Here is a 6,926-nt window from a genome sequence, read left to right as displayed (position 1 = left end):
TCTTACACACACACACACACACACACACACACACACACACACACACACAAATAAAAACTTTTTATTTAAAAAAAAAATCGATCCAGACATGGTAGCCCACTCCTGTAATCCCCAGCACTCAGGAGGCGGAGGCAGGCGCGTGTACTTCCAACACATAGGCACACACGCACACACACGCGTACCTGAACCCACATGCCACCACGCAGCTATGAGCACACTCAGGTTCCAGGGGGAGGTGCCTCAGAAGGCTCCAGGATAAGCGTCTGCCCTCAGAGTTCCCTCCTTCCTGACCCTGGGGGACGCAGGTAAACCACCATCATGACCTCTCTCAGCCTCACAGCGGCCCCGGATCCCCACACCAAGGCAGAGCTGAAAACTGAGAAGGCGCTGGTCCCTGTTTCCTCTCCACCCTAAGGCAAGGGACACTCCGAAGAGGGTCACCTCGAAGGGCTTCCGGGTGGGCCAGGGTGATGGTCTGGGAAAAGCCCTCGCTTCTCACTCGCTTCTCACTCGCTTCTCACTCACATCGCCGTTGGTTTCCTTCCTCATTTTGGTCGAGGTGGGTTTCTCAGCCGTGAGGAGGTTGAACGGCTCTGAGGAGCAGGCCCCTCGTGGCACTCTTTTTCCTCCGGCTTCTGAGCGTGTGAAATGTGGTGTGTTTTCTCTTTTCCCAGAAGAGCTTTAATTCAGGGCCGAGGAAGCCGAGGGCGCTATCATACCCGCCCTCCGAGATCCTCGGGTGCCGTGGAAAAAGGCAGACGTGTGAAGAACTCTGGAGGCGAGCCGTGCAGGCGGGCCGCCTGGGGCAAGACCCGCTCAGTCTGCTAGTGGGCCCGGGACACAAAGTCACAGGAACCCAGAATCCTCTCTGGTTCTGTCTCCCTGGGACAATGGTAGGAGGAGGGGAGGAGCAGATAACCCGGGGGGGGAGAGCCCCCTCGACTTCATTGTGTCTACCCTGAGGGGACCTTCCAAAGGGCCCTCGGGCGGACTAGCTAACCTTGGCCCTGGACCTGAGGGCACATTCCAGGCTGTCCAGCCTCCAAATCCCCGGGGAGTACCATGATACCATCCAATTCAGGTCTGGCAAGAGGCTCTGCTCCATGTGGGCCTCTGGGGACCCCAGCTCCTTCTCCTCTGTGGTTCCGCCAGCCCCTAGGGCCCAGGCACTCTTTGAGGGTCACACACACCTCACAGAGCAGAGGAGGAGGCAGCCGAGGGTGGAGAGCAAGCAGTATCCAGACGCTTGGGTAAGCCATCTTCTTCTCTTTGTCTTTTGCCCACCCTGGAGACGGAACCCAGGCTCTTACACATGCCAGGCACGTGCTGCCCCACTGAGCTGCGCCCACAGCCCAGCATTCTCACATTAAGGATATACCTGGGCACAGAGAGACACACGCCTAGGAGAGAGAGCACGTCACACATGCAAAGACACGGAAGGCCATCGACAACCAAAGGGGGCACCCGAGGCTACGGGAAACCTGGTGGGACCTGGACTGTACTCTTCCTTCCCGGTCCTCAGAAGGTTCTGAACATGCAGGACCTGGACCGCAGACTCCCAGCCTCTCAGCTTCTGAGGTGAAATGCCTATTGTTAAGCCTCGAGCAGTGGGCTGCCTTGTTATGGCTGCCCCAAGAAGCCGAAACGCACCGTGCCCTGTCCAGATCTGGGGAGAGCCAGCTAGCTCTGCCAGAGCTTCTTTTTGTCTAAGGGAAGAAACAGGTCCTACTTAAGGCACTTTACCATCTCCCCAGGGGATGCTTTCTGGCTCATCAACCAAGCCCCATTTGTCCCCTGGGCTTTCTGTCACTTTCTTTGCACTCAGGGGACAGGCAAGGCCTGAAACATTTCTGGTTAGTAGCTCCTGCTTCCGCATGAAAAGGGGCAGGAGCTACTCTGCCCTCGCCCCCTGGTCCCTCTCTCTTGGTCCAGAGTTACAAGAACTCTGCTCACAGTTTCCCAAGTGACCTCAGGCAAATCCTCAGGCTTGTGGCTTTGTAAAGGGGTTGTGATCCCACTGACTCTCTCAACCGAGGAGTCCCTTTGCGAACGACGATGCTCTGACACTTAGAAAATACAGCCTGCTGCAGCCCCTCAAGAGAGCAATAATCACCGTAGCTCAAGAGGTGGTAAATCTTCCCTGCTGACTGCCCGGGGAGCTGGACAAGGCCCAGTACCTGATAAGCTCAGCTGGCTCAGCCAGTGGGGAGCAATGGGAGCAGCTCTGGGATAGCATGGGGAAAGCGGCCTCAGGTAGGGCAAGCCTCCTTGTCCGCTGGAACTGGGGGTCTCGGCAGCAGCCGGCCAGGCAGACAGAGCCAGGTGCTAAGGCCCTTGGGCCTCCGCAGCCACTGGCACCTGAGTCCTGGCACTGAGCAGGGGAGATGGAAGGCGTGGGTATAACTGCAGAGCTAAAGCAGCTGTCGACTGAGGACTTCATTGGTGCCGGGTGTTGGGCAGGGGCTGCCTCTGACTGGAAAACCTCCATGCAGCATGATGTAGCTTGGGGGGCCTGTGAGGTGCAGGCTGGGTGCATCTGCACCCAGCCCCTCATGGGCTATCTCAAGCCCTGTTACGTTCCTTATTACAGCTTTGCTCATTTGCAAAACTGTAATAAAAGTAACTTGGTCATAAGCCAGTCTCGCTCTGAGCAGCGGATTGGGGGTGGTGGTGCTGAGGGCGGGGGGTTGTTGGAAGGCAGTGGAAGAGCCAAGCTCTCGCCTGTAGGGGCATCCTGTGAAAAGATCGTGCACCCAGGCACTGCAGCAGGCAGGCTTTCCTGGCAGAAGGTGGATTTGGGGCTCCGCAGGCTCTGTGTCCTCTAGGGGGCAGATCTTCAGGCTCCTGGTGACAAGCAGGGTGGAGACATGGGTAAGCCTGAGGCCAGCAGATGCACAGTGACCATCCCCACACTGCATGGGCAATGGGCCAGAATTAGCGATTACAGCTGCACAGGAAGAGGCTGGTCTGGTTTTGAACCCGTGACTGTCAGCCTCTAAGATCTGCATGTTTGTGTGCTGATAGCGGACTCGGTGACGGCTCCATCCTCATCCCTCAGGAGCAGAAGGTGATCTTGAACTTGGGAGAAGTAAGTTTCTTTGGGAAGTAGCTTGGGACGACACCCCTAGCTCCACTCCCCTGTCCTGTCTTTCTGCTCTTTTCTCTCCAGCCTTCTCTCATGTAGAAAGGTCTTCCCCAAAGGTCTCCCTGCAGAGGGCGGGGCTTTCCTGGGTACGGATGGGGAGGGTGTGGCCTGCTCTCAGTCTGCCTCCCTGAAGGGCTTGCCAGCATCTCTTCTTCAGGGACACTGGCTGGAGAGTGACGCTCTCTTCATGGAAGGCGAGAAGCCTGCAAGGGCCTCAGGAGAAGGCCTGGGTGTGAAGGGTGAGGAGCAGGTGTTTTCACTCTGGGCTGCGGAAAGAAACATGCTACCCACGAGGCGCTCACCAGCCCAGCTGGTGGGGTGGCAGCCTGATTCCTTCAGGCTGGTAGGCATCAAGCTGCCTGGCACAGCAGCTTTGGGGGTTGGTGGTGGGCTGCAGTTTTGCTTTCCTGAGCAGTGTACTTTCTATACCTGAGCTTTGGGCTTCTATAGAGGGGGCATGACAATACCAGATCACGCTACCTTTCTGAGATAAGGACCCCCGGAGAACACCCAATAGGCAGTAGGTGATTTTATTTATGGTCATTGTCTATCTCTCTGTGTCTCTCTGCTTCCCTGTGTCTCTGTGTCTGTTTGTCTCTCTTTCTCTCATGTGTACATACGTGCGTGTGTGTGTGTGTGTGTGTGTGTGTAGACCAGAAGACATGGGTGCTGTTCCTTAGGAGCCCTTTATCTTTCTATGATTTATTTTTAGTTATGGATGTTTGTATGTGCACATGAGTGCAGTTGTCCGTGGAGGCCAGAAGAGGGCATCCTATACCCCATAGCTGGAGCTACGTGTAATTGTATACCGTCTGATATGGGTGCTGGGAGAAAAACTCAGGTCTTCTGCAAGAGTATCAAGTGCTCTTAACCACAGAGCCATCTCTGCAGTCTTCTAAAAAGTCTGTTACTGGCCTGGAGTTCACCAAGTAGGCTAGGCTGAAGGTCCAGTGAGCCCCAGAAATCTGACCTTCCTGCCTCCTCAGTCCTGAGACCACTGCACCTGGCTTTTTCTCTGGATTCTGGGGATTGAACTCAGATCCTCATTCTTGCAAGGCAAGTACTTTACCAACTGAGCCCTCGCTGCGTCCCCTCGTAATTCTTGCTAATTAGCAGACAGTACCTCATGCACTCAGATCTCTACCCTTAGAGAGTCATCCTTTCTTCCGCTCTGCGATGCTTGCTCGGATTGTTAGGAAACGAGTGTGTGTTCTCGGAGCACACTCTCCCCTCTCTCCTGGCCTTTCCACCTCTAACAAGGGTTTCAGAACCTTCTCACCTTCTACATACCACTCGGCTACAGAACGCTTGGATCCCCACATGCCATTTGCAACAAAAGTCTCCTAAGCGCTAGGAGCTTAGGAGAAAAGTCTCCTAAGTGCTAAGCTAGGAGCCCTAGCTCCTAAGGGCTAGGGCCAGTGCTGATACAAGATATTTGGGGGTGGCCGAGGGGACCTGTGTTCACTCTGGGAGCTCTTAGCTTTGTGGGAAAGCTGCACAGAGAGGGACAGAGCTCCCAGGCTGGAGGCTGTGAGTGCAGAGCAGTGGTTCTCAAACCTGTGGGTCGCGACCCCCCTGAGGGTCAACCGACCCATTCACGGGGGTCCACTAAGAGCACTGAAAAAAATTACAGATCTTCACATTATGATTCATAACAGTGGGGGAATCACAGTTATGAAGGAGCAGCAAAATTTTACGGTTAGGGGTCACCACCACACGAGGAATTCTTTTAAAGGGTCGCAGCGTCAGGAAGGTTGAGAACCACTGGACTAGACGAAGGCTCTGTCACAAGCTAGCCAGCACAGGGGACGTGACGTGGCACTTCTGCCACTTTATAATTCCACAGTGCCCTGACAGTGGTACTTACATAAGGGGCCAAGGGCCCTGGGAAATGAGGAGTAACTGACCTTGAAAGCAAGGGTGATCTTTCCACTGGGGCTGATTCTGGGCACGACTCATGGGTCTTGGAGGAGATGTGTGTCTAGGACAGCCTTCCAGAGCTGGGGCTGCCATTTAGGGGTAAGCATCTATGTTGACCGAAAGGACACTGGGGACAGGGGTGAGGAACGAGGGATGGGGTGAAGACTGGACCCCTGGGAAGGGGGCTGTCTGAGCTAGCATTGGAGGCATGATCTGGAGTTCAGTTAGGAGACAAGAATAAGGGGACTGACTTCAGAGGGGCTTGTGTTTGCAGGAGAGTGGCCAGGGGAAGAGGGAGAAGTTGCAGGGGAGAGGGTGGCAGGGCGGGTTCCAGCTGCCTCCTTGTAGCTAATGAGAGTGAAGGGCTTGTTTCGAGCTGTGGGAAAACCGGCAGAACATCAATGGCAAATCAGGCAAGGACTTGAGAAAGTTAATCCTTCAGGACCCTGGGTGAAGAGGGAAGGCCAGCATATGTCTGGAGCTTTCTTTGTGGGTGTGACAAAAATCACTGACAGAAGCGACTTAAGGATGGAAGGGCTTATTTGGGCTCCCAGTGTGAGGCTAAGGTTCTCATCTAAGCAGAAAGCACTCTAGCTGCGGCGGCAGGAACATAAATGTCCGAGGTCAGAAAGCGGAGAGAGATGAACGCTGGTGATGAGCTTGCTTTGCCCTCTTCATGTAACCCGGGCCTTTGCTCCTGGAGTGGTGCCTCCACGTTCAGAGTGAGTCTCCTCATCTCACTGAGTCCCTCCGGGAGGGGCCAGAGAGATGACTCAGTGGTTAAGTGAACTTGCTTGCTCTTCCAGAGCACAGGAGTTCCCTTCCCAGCACCCATGGCAGCCAGCTCACACCTACCTGTAACTCTTGCTCCAGCATGTGTTCAGACAGACAGACAGACAGACAGACACACAAAAGTCTTTATAACACTACCCCCTCACAGACATGCAAAATATTTCTAGGTGATTCTAAAGCCAGTCGTGCCGACAAGATTAACCACAACAAGCAGATCACTCTGATCGAGGGATCTGACATCTTGGGAGCTACAGAGACGAAGCCTCCCAAACGTCCCATGAACTGTTAAGGGAAACGGCCCTGGCTGTGAAAGGGCAGCCTTGGGTCTCACCCAGCATCCCGAGACAGAAACCAGAAGGAACCATGTTAGGCACAGAAGCAAGCTGGGCTAAAATCCTGCCTTTGAACCCTGTGTTCCCATGGTCTAGAAGGGAAGGTGCTATTTGCTGAGCCCCAGGATGCTGCAGCCAAGATGGGCAGGGGCAGCGCCACAGCACGCACAGGAACTTCTGGAAAGCCAGGAGCCCTGCCCATACATACCCACACAGCCCGGGACCCCACACACATGCTGGTCTGAGGGTCCATGCGCAGATGCTTTGTTTTAATTTGGGAAGCGAGCCCCAAGAAGCTCTTGCCCCCCAACCCACACTACTAGAAAATGAACCAGGAGAAGAAACAAAGCAACTAAGCTGAGAATCTGGGGACCCCTAAGGGAAGGCAGCACCCCTCCAAAGTTGTTCCATTTGAAGGGCTGTGAACCACGGCAGCAATGATTTAAAAAAAAAAAAAGCATTTCATTGGGGCTGGCTTGCAGTTTCAGAGGCTTAGCCCACGATGACGCAGTGCCGGAGAAGCAGCTGAGAGTTCCACCTCTGGATCCTCAGAAAGCAGCCGAGAGAGCCACTGGGTGTGACTCTCAAAGTCCCCCCACAGGGACACGCTTCTTCTCACATGGCCACACCTCCCAAGCCTTCTCAAGTAGTGCTGCTCCCCAGTGACCAAACATTCAAATAGATGAGCCAGTGTGTGTGTGTGTGTGTGTGTGTGTGTGTGTGTGTGTGTGTGTGTG

Source organism: Psammomys obesus, unplaced genomic scaffold (genome assembly GCF_907164565.1).
Source record: "Psammomys obesus unplaced genomic scaffold, mPsaObe1.curated_primary_1811, whole genome shotgun sequence".
NCBI lineage: Eukaryota > Metazoa > Chordata > Mammalia > Rodentia > Muridae > Psammomys > Psammomys obesus.
Note: the sequence above shows the minus strand (reverse complement) of the source record.